Source organism: Ammodytes marinus (assembly GCF_949987685.1).
Source record: "Ammodytes marinus genome assembly, chromosome: 16".
Taxonomy (NCBI): domain Eukaryota; kingdom Metazoa; phylum Chordata; class Actinopteri; order Uranoscopiformes; family Ammodytidae; genus Ammodytes; species Ammodytes marinus.
Window position 1 is genome coordinate 10,923,898 of NC_137220.1, and position 20,225 is coordinate 10,944,122.

Genomic DNA, 20,225 nt, shown 5'->3' on the forward strand with positions numbered 1-20,225 from the left:
TGGGGAGGGAGGGCGGGTATGCCAGGAAGGAGACAAACAGACAGCTGACCTAGGTTAAACGGACAAACAGCGGCCCAAAGCCAAAAAAACAAGGTGAAAAATGTGCACGCTCTGAGGTTAAACACGAGTTGGTGGTCTAGGTCTTTTGACCAGCTAACTTGATATTGTGCAGGCTTGGTCCGAATCTGACAAACATGCATCACATGCTTGAATAATGCTGACTGCATTCTGCAGACAGAAACAGACAAGCGGAGAAATAACCTGTACTGTGGGCAGCTCCTTTCTGTTGTTAAACTCTTCTAAAGACAGCTTTCCATCACTCTTTCTTCCATCACTGATGTAACATGATGTTCTAGCACTGTGTATATAGTATATGGATTGTAGTTATTGTTCTGCCTTATTTTGTTATCGATTCAAACTGAAAAAATATCTAGAGATTTTGCTTCCAAACGCCGGTCCATCTATGCCCCCCTTTGCGCCTTTCAGTTATCTGCACTTTGACACTGTCAGAAGAAACCACTGTGCTTTGTGCACAAGCAAACGCCCACGGCTCCACTTGTCTCCTCCTCTTACACTCCCATCAACCTGTGTATTGATTCCTCTCTACATTTTCACACTGTTGTTTGGTTCGGAGTTAAAATGTGATGACTCATTTAGCTGTGTCCATTGTTTTCCTCATGCACCGGCGGTTTACACTGAGATTGGTGTCCTTCAGACCACCTCTGCGCAGCTCATGGATCTGGATGTACCGGGCTCGGTGAATCGTGTACAGCAGCTTTCAGCCTCTTACCTGCTATATTAGTGAGATGGGCTTCTCCATCACCCACATCTCTTTCCTGGCTCGTCATCCACTGCATCTACTGTATATTTCCCCGTATAGTTAGTGTATGCTTGAAAAATAAATAAATAATGTTTTTTAGGAATTGTACAGCAATTATTGAATGCTGAATGTACTAAAGCGTTACTTAAGCATTCAATAATACGTTAAAAGTGAATCTTTGTCTTATGAATGCAAAACATTTTTTTTCAATGTTGTACTTTAAGTTGTATTTCTTTGCTCTTGTCTGTTGTGAATAATAGAATTAATGGACTGCCTCAGGTTATTTTTTTACATTATGACGTGATGTACATGCATTAGTGCGATATGTAAGGAAAAACAGAAGAGCAATTCTTCCTCAGGTGAGAATGACTAGTGCAGTCCATTGAAAATGATATAGAGATTTTAGATGTATTTTATAGTAGGGTTGTAGTGCATCAACCCTTCATTACAAGATGAATGAACTTTCAGTTGTGCAAAAACCGTAGGCACTGGATAAGAAAGATGTGGGAAAATAGTGATATGTTCAGATGAGTCATCCTTCTCCATATTCTTTACGTGTGGGGAGAGTGCATGTGTGGCGTACACCAACATAATGGTATACAAGCCTGTGAATGCTTGGCGTTGCTTTGGGTCCACTTGTCCCCAGAGGAAAATCAATACAAAGTGGTTCTAAGTTCTGGCCTTTGCAGTCAACAAAATCTCAACTCAATTAAATGCATATTTGGACCACCATCACCAAAAAGCCAAATGTGGAATATCCATTGTGGAAATGGCACATAGTAGATGTTCAAGCACCATACTAAGACACTTAATGTTGGCTTTTCTTTTCTTTTTCTTTTGTGAGATGAACTACTCAGAGCTATAACAGGTTGAGGCAGCGAATTCTTTCAGGGATTATCTTTGTAACTGACCGTACATTTCCTCTATTTCTCTCTCCTTGTCCTTTTGTGTCCGATTGAAGTCCATCTTTCCTACATTGGCCCTCGAGTCGCTGACCTTCTTTGAGTGTAAATTAACAAATGAATGGCACCTCTGAGTTGCTAGGCAGCCAGTCCACTCCATTCTCCTCTTTGTACATTTCTCTATGTGTCTCAAATGAATAAATTACAGCAAGAATGCTGGATGAACACAAACTACTGCATGCAGGATAACCGCCTGTGATCAGAGCACCTATATTTGAATTCAGTAGTTAAAAGAAGCCATTATTCACTGAATAGTTTACCTTCAGCCAGCTAAACAAAGTTCCTATAAGGATTGTAAACAAATTGGTTCTTTCAATGTTTTTTTTTTTTATCGGAAGCCACCGTGGAACTGTAAAAACGGCATTATATAACACATTCAACTATGAGCCGGAATAATATGTGATACCATGAGAGTTTGAGCAAAGATACTTTGATAATTGCATTATTGCAGTTACAAGGTATCACTAAAGTATAGCTGTCATATGGAATTATTGTATTGTGCTTTACCCTAGGCAGAAAAAAAGTATCATTAGTAAAAGATGAACTTGAACTCCCCACATGAATTAATCGAGTATTAGCCTAGTAAGTACACCAGATTAAGAAGTTAGTCAAAAATAAAACATTGAGCCCAATTTTAAATGAACAATAAGTGTATTAGCGACAGATTAGCCATAGTAAGATAGTGTAATGACTAGCTTAGTTGGCTAAAGGTGCGAACACACCAAACGCGTTGGGTGCGGTGGCCATCGCGCCCAACGCACCTGATCTGGCGCTTGGTCATTTTGTGTCCCATTCTCATGGCTCACTTTCCCCACGTCTTCTAACCATGGACATATAAAGAAAGCTTCTAACCCAACCCCGAGCGGCTTCATATCACCAGCCAGCCGCAAATACATTTCCTCCCCGGTGTTTCTCAGCCTCTGTGTTGTCCTCCCACAGTGCCGATGACCGTGACGTCGGGTCATTCTCCAAGGCTGATTGGCTAACGCGGCTAAACGTCACGCGTTGGAGCAGAAAAAGTTACATTTTTTTAACTCCATGCGTTGGTGCGATGGTGCTTTGGTAACGCAGCTACCGCGCCCAACGCACCGCTTTACCGCGGCTAACGCATCATCACGCCTAAACCAATGGTTCCCTATGCAAAAATAGGATTTTTTAATGCCGCCTCCGCATCCAACGCGTTTGGTGTGTTCGCACCTTAAGGCATTCAACTGATCACAGAAAAACTGACAAATGAACAAGCAGCGAACAAAACAGCTATAAGACATAATTCTGTAGAGGAGTAAGGATGCTTGTCAGTACTTGTTTGGTCACATGTCTGACAAAACTTGTGACAGCATCAGATATCGTAGCAACAACTGCTGTCAGCCTCTGCAGAGTTTGCTGCTTCTAGTTCAAGCATGGTCATTTGGAGGGTTGACTGGTAATTGAAAATAGGCGCCAATTCACCTCCTGGGGTGCTGCCTATGTGCCCTTGAGCAAGGCACCTAACCCCTTACTGCTCGGGGTGCCATCCAATATGGGACGGCCCTCTCGCGCTGACAGCTCCCTGTTGATGCATGTGTATATATGTTCTATTTGTGAATATACAGTATATCAGTGATTATTGAGAAGTGGGACAAAACAGGGTGCAATGTTGAAAAAATACAAATCCTATGTTTAGGCAAATTAAATTACATGTATGTATCCAACATATACTAAGCTACTGAGCTAAGCTTTGACAAAACCTCCCAGCTTTTTTTACCGCCTATCACCACCGTCAGATGTCAACTCTGTTGACATATTTAACGTTTCTTAAACATACATAACAAATGGAATTTATCTAGTAGCCATTTGGTTTTTCTATTGATGTTAGGTGCTAGTATGAACTACTTCAGGAAAATAAAATGATCACAAAATTTCAAATAACTTCTTCAGAAATTGTAAGTCGGTGTTGACATATCATGGTTGTGACACAGGACTTTCAAGATTAGGAAAATAAAATATTCTAAAACTACAGCACTTATCAGAGCCTGTCTGACTTTAATGTCCTCTGCAGAGGTAGAATTTGACAAAAGGTCCTTCAAAGTGACAGCTGCCCCTTATTTCGCCTGATTTTATTACATTTTACATAATGAAAAGTGTAAAGTGGTCCCACCACTTAGAATCCGTATAAAACATGAATGTGTTGTAGAAAAACAGTTTTTATTGATATGAGAGATTATTTGGTGTTACTTTTGATGAAAAAGGCAATTTTTAATCATTAAAGTACATTTTTAATAGGTTTAATTGCATATAAAAGATTGAAACCTTCTCTGAGGACACACTGTTTTTGACGTCGTGAGAAGATAACAAGTGTCAAATATTAGACATAATAATGAAAAAATTTAATTTAATGGGATAATTGTGTTCCTGACATTCTATTCTTAATCCCTAATAACATCTACAATTTTAAATATTTTTAGTTTTAAACATAACAGCAGTTGCATATGGAAGACGGCCTTTTGTCCCGGTTCTCAAGAATCACTGATGTGTTCCAGGCCTGTGTGTGTGTTTTTTTAAAGATAATAACAAAATGAAAACATTTTATTTTCTCCAGCTGGACTTACAAAGGATTCAACTTCTTATTTTTCTTTACTCTGAGGTGGTTGAATTGGTCTCTACTATCAACATAATGTTTAACTGAAATCATTAGTTGGTGGCAGAGGAAGCTCAAAACCATTTTCGCCAAACATGATCATTTTAACCTTTAAAGCAGCTCTGAGTAACATTTAAATATCTTTTAAACAGCCTCATGTTTCCTCTGATAATCATAAATTACCTTTAACAGCAAACGAGACCATCAGTGCAAAGAAAGACGTTTTTATATAGTTTTTATTACTGCTTATGGTCTGGTCGTACACCCAGTCCGATTTTCGGTTCGCTCGTGCAGGCTCTATGGTCACATATCCGTATTGGTCCCAGATTTCAGTGTGGCGCTGCAACGCAATTTGAGAAGCCTATCCCTCCAGGTGAAGGAAAGGGAGCGGGAGCCTTGTTTGAGACAGTTATTTGTCGTCATAATGACTGATAACGGGGCTGAATCATCAAAGGAAAAAAAGAAAATGCAATGAAGAAAAGCTAAAAGGGAGAGTGATAGGCGGGCGGGAGGGCGTTGCCAAGCAATGTATATACACAATTTCACGGGAGCGAACTGCAGTGTTTATTCCTAAATGAATGAGCGGTAGCCTACTAAAACAAAGTTTACTTTGCCTCACCAGCATCATCAGATGACCATTATTCATCTGAAATAGTCATTATTTACAACAACATAAACACATTACCTCATCGTGATCCATACTAACTGCCGTCTCTCGTTCATTCGCTTTGTGTGAGGACAGGGAATCTTTCAGCTCCGTGAGAGGTGACACTGCATCAACTCATTGCAATCAGGTGTGTGTAGCACTGACAGGCATTAGTTGATGCTGTGTCACTAACCACTCTCACGGAGCCGAAAAGAGTCCGGTGCCCTCACACTTTCAACACACGGACATGCACTATATTGCTTCTTGATTATTTGAATCTCGCACGCCCGGCACGCGCTGGAAAACAGCTTCACGACAGCTGCCGTCGTAAAAATACTACCGCTTTTGTCCAAAGGGGCCGCCAACGTGCCATGTTACTTGTAGTGGCTTTAAGGAGGACGTGTTGGTGGCTGGAGTTTGTACTTTGTTGGAGTTTAAACAACATATGATAAGCCTTATACAAGGTTCGTCAGTCCCTCAGACAAAGCTGCTTTGTTTGTGAAGTGACAATAGTGTGTTCCCCTCACAAGCCCTGTGATATCATTATGTTTATTGGATCTGTTCTGTTTGTAATTGTATCTCAGGGAGAGGCCACTTCCCATGTGCCCAGAGTTAGTGGATCATCCCCTACCTACATTGTTGCTAAATACATTTTAATTTCTCCCTATGCAGAAAATCCATCATTTTGGATAACAAGTCTATGTAATTAAAACCTTCAGCCTTACTCTGACTACAGTTTTTGTTTAAGATACTTGTTTTTTCCATTTCTTCCTGTAGATTGTCTGTTCTAACAGATCATCTGTAGCACCACAGTTTATCATGTGATACAATACATTTAATTATTGCGACTGCTGCTGAAGCATTAAAACTTGTCAGATGACAATACCACCAGACCTCAAATTAGATTCTGAGTTACTTAACATGTAGCCAAAGTGTAAAGCAGCAAAGTATGGTTCTGGTTCAGCTTTTGCCGTCTTTGACTTAAGCTGAGAATCTTCATGTCTCAAAGCTTATCACTGAGCTTGATATACAAAGACAGGATGCTCGCCTTATAAAATATAGTATACAGAAGCAAGTTGGCTAATGTTCATTTTCCATTGATTTTGCCCCACTGCCTAAAACATGGAAAAGTGCTGAGATGTTTTATTTAACCCTTGCTATCTGTAAGATATACATTAGTGTCCTAAACAATTATGTGTAAAATGTATTGGACTGTCAACACATTATTGTTAGTGTTTAGGTGGTTGAATAGAGGTTTATCAGTTCCATCAGATGTACAACGGAACATGTGGATGCTCAAAAGCCTAAACTGGGGTACATTTAGCAGGGAAATTATATATATAAATATTTACCTAAATCAGTGCCACCATTAAGGATGTTTAATAGTTAATAATGTAGGTTTTTATCAGTAAGTCAAAGGCCCTTTTGAAGAACAATTCGCCTATTTTTTGGACACAAGCAATCCATCATTGTTGCATGTTATGCATTCTGTCAAGCCTCTTAGAGAAAAATATGTACTGTAGGCGAAAAATAAAAGGTACTGAGTCCAACTTCAGAATATTTGTCAAGGGTGGGGGCGGGTATGCAGGCTTCTTAGTCTGCACAAAACATGTAAGCTGTTAAGCTGTTACATTGAATTGCTCTATGAAAGTCAATAGGCTAAGCTTCTAGAAAAGAAACAACAAAACGCTTTATCTTTAAAGGCTTCTCTATTCTCACGAGGAAAGCAGATCAGGCCACTTTAGTGCTCTATTCGCTGCTTTATTTAATCTTGAAAATTGACTTGTTTCCAATTGCCTTCAGGTTCATAGCCAGTTAACATGTGTTTTGCACAGGCTCTGTGATGTATGAAGTATATGGGCTTAAAAAGTGGCAGGCGTTCCCCAAATCAAAGTTGCCTGCCGTTCGCATGACCTTGTAATCTGGGGAGGACTGAAAAAGCAAAGGCACCCTTATGCAGCAAATTTGACGAGGGTGTCCCAATTGTGAGAGGTGGTTTAAAATGCTCTTTCATGTCTGAAATGTTGCTTTGCAAATGAGATTGAAATGAGAACTCACTGGCTGCCAACATACCTGCATCATCATATGCAGCACAACCACTATTTCCGACATTATCATTGAATTAATGTGTCGACAATAGGCAGAAATAGTGACAACTTTCTGTATTTGGTAGTTTCCCTTTTTCCTGCCAATTTTTCCACTGTTATCTGACTCAGACAGGTTCTATGAATAACATAACATGCTGGATCAAACTATGCCGAGCTCCGCTGAAGAAAAAGGTCAGGGCTGATGAATTTCAATTACTTGTGCACCAGAAATTGGCTGTCGATCGTAATCTGGGTTCAAACGTAGTAAGCTGTGTTTTGATTGACAACGTTGCATTCTCGTTGCCCATGAAACATGGAAGCTGTGTGTGTAAAAACAAAATACAGATGGAGCTGGTTAGTGTGTGGGCACTGCTCAGGAGGCATATCTGAAATCAATAGAATGCCAAGCTATGATTAAGTGCTTCCTGCTAAAGGCACCCTCTGCTATTCTGTTGTGAAAAAAACTATATGAAAAGTATGTTAATGCATGTGGCGCTTTGCTTCCTGTTTTTCTTGAAAGTGAGCAAAACGTTTCACTATTATTATTGCAGCATTATGCAGCTGCTGCTTTTTCTTTCTCTTTTATGTTCAATCAGATTAGTTGCATTACTAATGCTGTACGTGGATGCAATAAATGTGTGTGCACAACGACACTTCTTGCCCTTCAGGTGCCCTTGCAATATGAACAGAGATGTATAGCAAAGAGAGGAGAAAAAGCAATTGAGGAAAGCCTTATCTTCTTCCTTTCAAACATCCCCTGCAACAACGTGGAAAAAACTTTCAGTGGTACTATTATCACCTCGCTGCAGTGTTAAAGTACTGTTAAATCCCTCCTGCGCACTAAAGTATGCAGAGCTGGCGTTGCGGTTGTTCTTAATGAGTGTAGTAAATCAGCAAGGACGCTCACGGATGCACCATGTTTAATCACAATAAGCCCTTTGTACAGGAAGAGGCAAAGTGGCTTCCACTTCCACGGCCAAGCGACTGAACATCTTTTGGTAAACAGCAGAGGCAAGGGAAATAACAGAAACGCCATACGAATGAATGGCTGTCAGATTTAGCTCTGTTGGATGAGTCTGTTTAGACCTGCAAAAAATAAAGGCCAATAGGAGGGAAGGAAGGGAGGGAGAGGCCAGGGGAAACAGCAGATGGATGATGAGAGGGGTGCCCTGTAGGATCCTGTGAGCCTCAAAAACTGCTCAGCTCACTACGCTGGGGAAGATTTTTCATTTGACAGAGAGACTGTCAACCCCAAAAGCCTCTGCCCTGTAATAGTATTGATTTTTCAAGCCCACATAGGAATTTCATTCACTACAAGTACAGAACGGATATTTTTTCCAACTCCGGGTAGAATCATTTATAGGTCTTCCATTGTTAAATTCGGAAATTTTATTTTGAGCCATGGTTTAGCCGGATTTGTCCCTGCAGGGGGGAAATATTTTATTTGAATTAACAGAGCTTTGTACTGTTTTTCTCTCTACCACTGAACCGCCCACCTCCTGTTCCACACAAAACCCTAAACATCTGTTCTGACCATAGTTCCCCCCTCCAGTCCCTTGTAACACCCAAACACACCGGCCTGGTATGTGAACGCAGCTATCGCGCAGTGGGAGTTTTATTTATTTATTTCTCCTTTCTTAAGGACCTTGAGTACCACACTCTGCAAGTCCCCCTCTCCATAATTAAGCAAATGACAAAGAAAAACCTTTGTTGTCCATGGAAAGAACACTATGACTTTAGGCATATATATTTATATGCTGTATTTCATAATCCATTTTAAAACAGGGTTGACCCACATATAGATAATAGGAGGAGGGTGCAGGGAAGCCGGGAAGTGTTCTCCAAAGGGATGTTTGTTGGTGCAACAGTTGCCTGTCGGGCAGTCTTCAGGAAACTGGTCTTCTAGCTCCCCACAGAGAATGGTAATGACAGGGCCGAAGGGCCCAGCCCGGCTCCTTCCACTCACTGATGTGGTTCTGAAACTACAGCTCCTGCTTGAAGGCTTACAAGGTATTATGTGCTCCACAGGGAGCTGTACAGTCAACCACATGAAGAGATAACGCAACAGTGGACCAAAATAGCCCAACAGTGCTTCACTCACTTATCCGACTCATTATAGGTGCTTCCTCCTGCTACGGATTTCAGTTTCTCTCTTAGGCTGTGTGGGAGTTTGCATATGTGTGCCACTGGGATCTAGGAAGATTTATGTTGGATGGTGTTGTAGTGCTAATATGATAATGTTGTGGCAAACTGTTATTTGTTATACTGGGCTTAATAAATAAAATGTATATGACTTAACTTTAAAGGTTGATTTACATGCCATAATCCATACACACCCATTGTTTGAGCCAGATAAAAAAATCCTTAAGCCCAGTTTGATGATGATTGTGGCCAAAGAAATGGAGTATTGAACAAAACTTAAAGCATACAGCACGTACTTAATGTGCATAGCTCGCTGTAAAGTTATCCATATCACCGCTCGACATGTTACCAGTTTGCTGCTCGCTAACCGTAGCAAAGTAGTTTTGTTGATTTTGTGGTCTTGAGTATTGGTGTTAGAATACTAACAATACTAACAAACTGGAAGCAGCTGAAAGGGGGCACATTGTGACCTATTGTAGTGGATTTGGAAATACTTCAGTCAATAGATCGATTCCCCTCCCGTGCTTGTATACTGGGACAAGGACACTAGTCCAATTAAACGGCCTAGTCGAGCACTAAATGTAGCTTGACTTAACTGTGCATACTGACTGTGTCCTCACCGTGCTGAGAATAACAATCTCGTCTAAGAAAAAGGGACACCATGAGAAATGCTGCTGTTCATAGGTGACACATATTCTCTGTCACCTTCACACAACCTTCTGCACAAGAGCATTTCCTTGCAAGGAGAGATGAGTTAACTTTCACCAGTCCAGCGCTTTTTCGATCAAACTGGGCCATCTGAGACCTGTACATGAGCATGGCTTTTTATGCGCATCCTTATCAGATTCACCTCCTCTCCTGTTGTTCAGCTATCTCCTAGGGAATCCTTACTCCCCCTGTTCTCAGTGGAGGAGTGAGCGCCAGACCTAAAAATAGGAACCCCTCGTTTTTTCCCGTTATCCCCCTGTATATGGCAAACTGCCTTCTTCCTCACTTAGAAGACCCCCCTGTTTTTTGTCCATGTCTTTCCTCTGCCGATCTGTCACCATAGTGCCAACCCTCTGATTCCCCTCTGCAGTCCTCCTGCCAGTCAGGCATGTCGGGGGGGAAACACAAAGGTGACCTTCATCCAGAGCTCTAATGCAAAGTGGGCACATTGAAGCACTGTGCTGCTCCCGCGTCCTCCACCCTCCCTTCACTGTGCATTCACACAAACACACCCACTTCCTCCCATGTCCTACATTTGCCTCCACTTCTGGGAGAAAAAAGCTATTGAAACTGTTATTCATCTCAGCAGCAATTCAGCCTAGCTCGGCTTCAAGCTCCTGCTAGTTATCGCTGTTCTGCCCAGTTTACCAGTGGTGGAAGAAGTTACTGATGAAGTGCAATGGATAATCATTATCTAGGATAAATGGGTGCAGATGCCACACACACACCATGGGTTGTTTTTCTCGCTGGCACTGGTGCACTCTGTGAGTTGGTTCACCAGCCTATTGACAAGACAGAAAGAGCCCAGCCAAGGATCAGGCTCACAGGGATTATTTATAGAGTTGAGTGGGCTTCACGGGCGCAGGCGTGGAATGTGTCAAAGAGAAAATGCATCGTTGATCAAAGCCTGTTCGGAGACTTAGTCTTATTTTTGCCAAACACTGAACAGAGAAAGGGTTTTTTGGAGGAAAACAAACCTTTCCAAAGGCTCCTCCATTCCATGTATTGCTGTGCTATAGTAAGCTTGCCTGCTCTTCCACCCACACAGAGGCCTCTGCACCCACACAGTTGACTGGACTTCACTGAACGCTTGCCAATGTTAACCTCCTCCTTCTCCTTCTTTACTCTGGCATCTCAATAGCTTCATCTCAGATCCGGATGTTTAAAATACATACACGGTGGGCGTTTGGACAGTGAGTGTGCTACTCATGGAGGCAGGTGTGTACCTCTACAACAATATGTGGGTTTCACAGTAAATCAGAGTGCGCGTGTGTGTGCGTGTGTGTGTGTGTGTGTGTGTGTGTGTGTGTGTGTGTGTGTGTGTGTGTGTGTGTGTATGTGTAAACACAGCTTTTAACCATTGGAGTGAGGACATTTTTTTTTAAATTGAGGACATTTTTGCTGGTCCTAACTTCTTCCAAAGGCTGTTAAGACCAGGTTTTACGGTTTAATTAGTTGTGATGGTTAAGGTAAGGGCTACTCAATGCATTATGTCAATAATGTCCTCACAAAGATAGAAGTACAAGGATGTTTGTGTCTGTGTCTCTGTCTCTGTGTCTGTCTCTCTGTCTGTGTCACTGTCTCTGTGTGTGTCTGGGAATACATGAGGGGGTGTAGAGCGCAAAACTGAACCCTTTCTGAAGATTGCGCAAGAATTTTTGGCATAGCTTATGGATCTCATTATGGTTTATGCTCTTGTCCTATTTTCTCTTCAATGTACAGTCCCAAAATGAGATGGGGAGACACATAATTGCCACCAAGGACAGGCTGTGTTTGTGCGGTGGTGCACACCACGAGGCACATCTGCCAGAGGACAGTGCAGGACGCTGATGCCTCTTTGTGTATCTCTCTCCCTCTCTTTGGTTCTGTTCGGGGAGTATAGAGGAGAAGTGAAAAAGGTGAGGTGTAGGGAGGGAGGGGTGTAGCAGAGGTGTCCTGTACTGCAGCAGCAGCAGTGGCTCTCTGGTGGAAAGCGGGGGCACTTCCTCGCTCCCTGCCATTCGCTGCAATGCAGACGGCAGTCAAGGTTATGGCCGTGTGTGACTGCATTGACAGACTGAAGTGTTGAGGATGCCGGGGTAGGCCAGGCCAGGCAGTGCGATATGTGGCCTCATTGTCATGTAATTGTTTTATTTATAGCATGAGAACCTTCATGCTCAAACTTGCAAATCCCATATCAGCTATGGGAGGTCAATGTTCCTGCTCCAAGGCGACACACGGCAGACCAAAAAAACATTGTTCTTTCAAGCACTAGTACATTTTGAGATGTTTGGCTGTTTTGCTTCCATACCATGTCTTCTTTCATACAGCTATAAATAAAAGTTCCAAAAATGTACATTTAGGTGTTCATTTTACTAAACCTTGTCTGTTGTACAGTATGTAGTGAACCACAACTACAACCATTATATATTTTCAATACCCTGAACCAAAAATATCAACTTCTAAAGAACCAATCAACTAAACCTTCCATAATCATTATTATTTGCACTATTTCATTTCTGGGGGAAAAATGTAAATGTCCCTATATTCACCTGCATTGTTTTGTCTTAAAAACAGCATTTTGCTTTCCTTCACACTAGACAGATAACATCTAGCATATTGTCCTCTTTGTTGTGGAGATGCCTTTAATCTTTTGGCAGGCTGTCATTTCACTGTATTGTGAGGGTAAAATGCGCAGAGATATGTGACAAGGTGACATTTGTTGTTAATCAGCCTAGCGTTCATCGTCAGCCTCATCCTCTATCTGTCTGGCTCAGACAGAGATGTGGTCTCTGTGCAAAGTTTCATTGGAAGTGGATCAGACGAAGGCCACATCTGTTTCAGCATTGCACACAAGAGCCACTGCAACTGTAATCACTTCCTGTTCAAAGTGAGCTGCTTGTCTTAACACGGACACACGGTGAAGGAACAGGGGAGAGGATGGCCACTTTTTCTACATCCAGTTTAGGCCTATATGCATTTACCTAAAAGAATTCCTCTGGCTTCCCCATTTTGTGGCGCCCCAGGGCTCAGGCAGACCATTCATTCTGAGCCACAGGTTCCAAACAGCTGCCTCTCGTGAGATGTTATTGAGGAAGTGATAGATCATTTCCCACAGGGCAGGAACATTCAGCACACCGCTAGTCCGGCCTTAATTGTTTCCCGGTATCAATCTCATCACTGTATGTGCTGTATGAAGGGATAGTCTGTGTGTAGAAACTGAGACAAAGAAGAGAGTAAGACAGGCATACAAAATACATTAATCCAGGAACATGGAGCCGAAAAGATTAAGCAAGAAAGACGAAGTAGGAGAGCAAACATTAGTGAGAGAGTGAACATACACGCAGGAGGGGACTGATGACAAGATGAGACGCCATTGTCAAAGCAGCAGTGGCGGCTATTGTGTTTTGGTTATCGTCGGGAAATTGAGTAAACACACTATCATGTCACACACTCCCTCCTGTCCAAACAGCCAATATCTGGAGCCTGTGGCTAAACAACCATTTGGGGAAATGAGAAAACAGCGTGCTAATGAATGTAATGAAAGAAATGCATCGAGATCAGACAACACTGTTTAATTAAAGCCAATGAAGACTGTGGGGATGTATTAAACATAGTTATATCTTAGTCTATGAGTGCCTCCAGTAGCGATAGCCGTGAGGGACCCTGTGGTGCATAGCCGTCAGCTTGTTAGCATAAGGCCAAGGTGGTCAGATAAAAACCCTGCTACTCCTGTTTTATTGACTTTAATTACTATGCTTATATTGGATTCAGACAGAATTGTTCATGAGCTGTGAAATTATATTCATCTCTGTGGCCTAAGAAAAGAAATAACCAAAGACTTGCGTATGATGTTCAAAATGCAGGGTCCTCAAACTGGCATAACACTGGACCCACTCAACCAAGAAAGTGTTGCAAGAGATACGAGAATCCTATTCCTCACCGAGACAGCATCTACAAGCTTTCTTGCCCAGATAAAGTAGTTTTTCTTGCACATGAAGTAACTTCTTACCTGACCTTACTTGTCCCTTTCGTATCTTCACTATCGAAAAAGTGTTGATTTAAATCTTTCAAACTATTTCCTGTCACTGTCACTTGGAGATTAAAAGACTTATGTGAAAAGTTCCCAATCCAGTTTTTTTTTCTAGTGAAACGCTAGAGAGAAAGATTACAATCCGAGAGTAACAGTATTACATTTTTATGAACGGTTCATCCAAAGTGTCTCACAGTGCCATCAGGGTGAATGCATTTTTAGATATAAGGGTGGCCCCAGTGAGAATTGAACTCTTGTCATCTTGGGAGACTCCGTTCTGGGTCAGAATGCATTAGTTGAATGGGGGCACGGTGCTTGTACGGGGATGGAATAGTTAACGTAGGGAGTGTGAGATAGAAATCATGAATATGGGCTGATACAACAACCTTCAGACATCCTCCCCTATACCAGGAACATTGGAGTGCATTCTGCAGTATATTGTAGGTGAATCCAGGGACAAACAGTCCGTTCCCTTGTCTCCCTCTCCTGATATACAAGGATTATTCAGCTATTATTTAACACGGCTTCTAGAGAATTACCAACATGACCTGACAGACACACAATCACTTAGAGAGAGTGGGAGACTGACCGCTTTGTCTACAGAAGAGGACGACCGCAGACTGATAAAGACAGGAAGCTGGCCGTGAGGAAAACTTGCACTGGATGTGAATTTACCATGCGAAGTACTGTCTCTGTTACTCTCTCTCTCTCTTTTTCTCCTTCTCCTTCTCTCTCTCTTTCTCTTTCTCCTTCTCCTTATCTCTCTCTCCCTCATGCTAAGCAACAAGCATGCACACACATGCATTGCGCACATGAAGCTCACCTGAACTGAGCTTGTGAAAAAAGTTCTGCTGGAAATAATTGGCCCCATTGGAGACACTGGATGCGATGGAAAGCATAAGGAAAGCAGCTTGGGAGAACCAGGGTGGTGTCATAGAGAAGCCACAGGAGAGCCTGACATTGGTGTGCTGTGTGCATATGTGCAGGCAAATGTGCAGTGAATGCAGAAAGGTGTGCTATGATTTATTACCAAACCTGCGGGACGTGTCCTATTGAATGTACCGAGTGGTCGCATGATTGAAAGTGATGAATGGCCTCTTAAACAATAAAACCATATTGTGACATAATTATTTAAAGGTGGGGAAAGCGATTCTGGATAAATCTTTTTGTCAAAGTACATTTTTGTCAAAGTCAGTGAATGCCTCCTAATTTTCCGCTACCTGTCCGTACTGTGTGTGCCCTGAAAAATAATCTGGTGTTTATATACAACCTTGGTTCTGTAAACTGGTATTTGGAATAAGGGTATGTAAACAAAAAAAGGGGGCCCACCCGCCGTGGCTAGCAACATGCCCGTTTACAAAGCCTAAACTTCGTATTAACACTGGATTTCTTTTTCAGCGCACACTCAGGTAGCAGATCGTGAGGACATATTCACTCATTTTGACAAAGGCCCCCTTCCTTTTTTGACAACAAGCATTCTCCAGAATCGCTGACTCCACCTTTTAAGACAGCTTTTTTTTCTGTGTTTTCCCAGCTCAATAGCATGGCCTTCCGCTCTCTAACTCTCTGTGGGCCAGTAATTACAGAGACTGTTTGGTGATCTTTGGTTTGATCAAAATTCTTAGGGATTTCGACTTATTCTCCGAGTATGGAAAGAGTGTTATCAGCACAACTGGGGATTACCTTGTGCGTCTTGCACAATGGTAAAACCTGGATGAAAATGTAAATCAATCGGTGCACTGGGACCAGCATGTCTGCACACACTAAATTCACGCATTTCACATTCCACCTCAGACCTTGGATTTTCTTGCTGTTTCGCACATTATTTCCATGTGCTGCAAAACTCGCATCAAGATGGTGTGTGCTGAGTTACGCGATGAGCGGCGGAGAGTACCGCTGTGAGAATTAAAGCAGTCGCCCACACAGGAGATTACAGTGACAAATGGTGACAGGGCCGGCATCTCTCTCCCCCTGACTCACTCTCCCTCATCTGTCTCTCTTTGTTCTCTCCATCCCTCCCTAGCCTCTCCTATTTCCAAAATCTGTTTTCAATTTTATTTGAATGACGGATAACGATGCTATGTTGCCAGGGAAAAATGTTTCTGACATTGCATTTATCTCTCCATCCTTCCCTCTCTTTCTATTTCTCTTCGCCTCCTTATCAGAATTTAACTATTCAATTTGATTTAATTGGCTTTATTGACATTATGGTTCAATTACCGATTACAATTACAGCATTACCAAAACATCCAAGCAAATTAAGTCAACATCAAGCTCATTAAACATGCTCTTTCTGTCAAACACTCCCTCCACAATCTCCCTTTTTTGCATATACACCATCTTAGCATGCATCTACTTTACCTCTCTCTTTCTTCGTTTCTCTATTTCCCAATTCGATTTTGCTTGAGAAGATTGATGATTAAACTAATCATAACAAGTATACAATACATAACTTTTTAAATATAAAAGTATAATACAGTATAATAATAATAATTAATAATAGAAAATACACATATTTTATTTGTGAAAATAATTCAACTAGTAACATTGAATTATTGCTCCATTTTTAATGCAGACAGGCATCATTACCATGGTGAAAATCATTAGTCTGATAATTGGAGAGATCAGCATTTCTGCCTTTACTGTAATATTATTTCTGTAATTGTGACAATAATTAGTCGCAGTGAGCATGTGTCTTTGACATGGTGTGCGTTTGGTTGTGTAATGTTGCTTAGTGTGACTAGCTGTCTGCCGTGCTACTCTATATGTATAGACATTGATCCTATGATCCCACCAGCACACATGCACACAAAATCAACACACATATAACTCTGACTCACATCTTGGAGAGGGCTCTGCTATGCTCTGTTCTGCCTTCACTCCCCATTACCCACGCTCCCCTGTTGCCATATTCACCGATCCACATTGCACACACAAATGACACACCGCAAGCTCTGTGGGCGAGAGGAATTGAGCCGTGTCTGACTGGTTTCTGCAGACCCTTTTATCGAGTTGAGATATGATGGGAGCAAAGAGTAGCGAGTGGCGGGGATCCAGCACAGCCATGGCAAGGAGGTGGGATGGCTTGAGGTTTGGTGGGCTGGGGTGGAAGTGGGCCCACGGTACTGAAAGAGGTATATGACCGGGGTCCTACTGGAAGGCTTTTTTTTCTCAGAGTGATCTAATGTTGCACCCACCACACAAACATACAAACTATACATGAAGCAAGGATATACAGTAGAATGGGGGAGTAGAGGAAAGACACAAATGCATATTTGTTTTAGATATGACATAACCATATCATTTGATATACTGTATAATGATCATGCAGATGTATCGGAAGTCTATGAAAATAACTTGTCCATACAGTAACATTTTTAAAAGAGTTATTGTTTTGGTATACTCCACGCAAAAGGGTACTGCAGTCAGTGTAACAGGCTGCCTGGGAACTCATGTTGCATTAATTGCCTCCCCGGAGTTAAGTTCCCCTTGTCACACTGCTTGCGGTGCACAGCGTCAAAGTGTGACAACAGTGACGGGAGGGAGAGTGAGTGTGACATACCACTGCCCTTCAGAGGATGTTGGTCGAATTGTCTCACAGCCTGCCCCGTCCCCGGTAGCCTCGCGCCTTCCATCAGGGAGAGTTTGACCCAGCCCGGAGCATCCAGCGTCCCCCAAGGAAATGATGGTGTATGGGGGAGGTGTGGAATATTACCAAAATACCACAATGTCACACAGCAAACAGCAGCAACAGGCAGTCAAGCCAGAAGCGCCTGCACACACACACACACACACACACACACACACACACACACACACACACACACACACACACACACACACACACACACACACACACACACACACACACACACACACACACACACACCACAACAACAACAACAACAACAACAACAACAGATATACAGATATCTCTACCAGGAAAAACCCCAGGGACTGTACATTTTTATTTATTTTTTAACGTAGTTAGAGTGCAGCAGAAGCGTGGCCGATAGAGATAAAAAGAAAAAAAATGCTTCATGCAGGAAAATGGACATGAAGAATTTATTTTTTGAAAAGCTAATACATATTTTTATAAATAAATGTTTTAAGGAAATACAAAAAATCTGTATATTCTAATTGATGTTTTTTTTATTGATCTTCTGGGCCTTAGTTACAGTATGTGTGCATGACTCCATAAAACAGACACCACTGACCAGCAAAGTATTAATCCTGTACCTCTTGATGATTTTCCATTTAAATTTATAAGTAAACATTAGTTTCAATCTTATGGGGAAATGATCCCCAACAGACCATACACTTGGTTTTGATTGAGAGGCTGGAGCTGAGGGCAACAGCATTTTGTCCTGCCTGTCTGTCCAACTAATTGTAACAGCATGTTAAAGTGACATAAGATTACCCTCATACTCTTTGACCCTCTGTGGTTACAGCACTTCCCTAAAGAAGGCCTGGAAACAATCAGACCTCAACAGATCTCCCCCCTCTTGCCACTTGCTCAGTCTGCTTTCTGTCTCTCTGAGATTTTTTTTCGTCCCTTGTACCCCAGTCAGTGTAGATGTCTATCAGGTTTATTTTGCAAACAGCAGAGGAGCAAACAACCTTCATTTCAAATTGGCAAGTTGTTAGCTGTAGTTTTTCATCTCATGGGGGCAAAGGAGCAGGCTAGATAGATTTAAAGAGCATGACATTTGGGTTGAAATGGGATTATGGCCTCGAGATTTATATCCCACAACAAGCAGTATGATGGGTTGAAGGCAGATGATTTTCTTAAGATGCTGTGGTCCGCCTGCCTCTCTCGTGTGGATGGCTTGACAAGTTATTTCCACTCCTCTGTTTCCTCTGTGAAAGAGTTTAAATTGTATAATCCTCCAACTGAACCAACAGTACCCTCGTTACCCTTAAAGTCTTGGCAACGGTACATGCATTACCATGTGCCTGTGGCTCTTGGCACTAGCTATCACAACAATTGCATGCAAGTATCACTCAGGACGGAGCAATAAATGATGGAATAACTCTATTTTTAACACATCAAGAGCAACCTTTTTGGCCTTGGTGATCCCATTATTATCAGTCCACAGCACACCATATGTTGTAAGACCAGTAAAGGTCTTGTGTAGAATCATCTAAATGTATTTCCATCCACATTAAAGATTGATTTATTTCTCTATTCATTTTTCTTCGGTATCCTGGAAATCATTATATTGGGTATACGTATGTGTAGGAGATGGAGGTCGAAATACAAGGGCAAAACCAGTGAGCGACGATCATGGAATATCTTGAGCTTTGCATCAAGTGGGGCTCATCAATCGTGATGAAGCTCTGGGCGTCATCTGCATCTGACCGTCAGGTGGAAGATGGATGGCTCTGAGGTGTTTCACTGTGGCTAGAGTTGAACCATGCTATGGGGAGATCTATCAGATCTGCACAGGCAGTTACTGTCTTGGGGGGAATGACATACGTACTCCTCCGTAGCCCTGGGGTCCTCTACCCTTTTGTGTTCACTTGGGAGCTTGGCTTTGGTTACATTTAGTTCATATTGGAAGTGTTGCAAGCAATTCACATCGACACAGACATGTGACTGTGGTAAAACATGTTTTCACAAAATGATTTTTAAAGATAAATAGCTTTCCGTCAGAGTTTGAGCAATGACAGGCTTTGTAGTTTAAATATGCAACTGTAATAGGTGGATTGGTTTAGTTGTGATTTTAAAGTATTGCTCTATTTGGTATGCATTATTCAACAAGCCCACTTTCCAAGCCCTTAACCAGGCCATCATAATTTTGGCAATCTAGCTGCAACAGCCCTACGTCGAAATAGGGCAGTGCTGTCTGTCTGCTTTCTGTCTGCTTTCTGCCAGCTAGGCTCAAGACCTAGAAGCTGCAAAAGTTCAGTCGTGTCAAGGCAGGTTGTGTGCAGAAATTCTGTTTTACTACCTTTTCAAGTTTGGTTTTTGCTTTGGTTGCTGAGATACTGTCTCTTCAGAGCTTAAGCAGTTATAAGGTAGCATGACACCAAACTTTGTTTAAGAGATGAAACTATGTGGCTTGAGCGAAGCTATAATCGTATCTCCAGTTTGGTACCCTATCATTACAGCAGGCAGTCCTGTTTAAAACAGAAAAAGACGTCATGCAGCATGCATTACAGTATATTACAATCTAATTAAGGGAAAACCCCAGAAGTTACTCTGCTTTTGCACAAAAATATGCACTT

The 20,225-nt window shown here is 41.9% G+C and overlaps 1 protein-coding gene across 1 annotated transcript in view; it reads left to right on the top strand.

The window, feature by feature from the left end:
* The window catches only part of LOC307263343 (inactive phospholipase C-like protein 2), a 62,106-nt gene that overhangs the window by 17,991 nt on the left and 23,890 nt on the right, over positions 1-20,225 (top strand). The window lies entirely within an intron of this gene.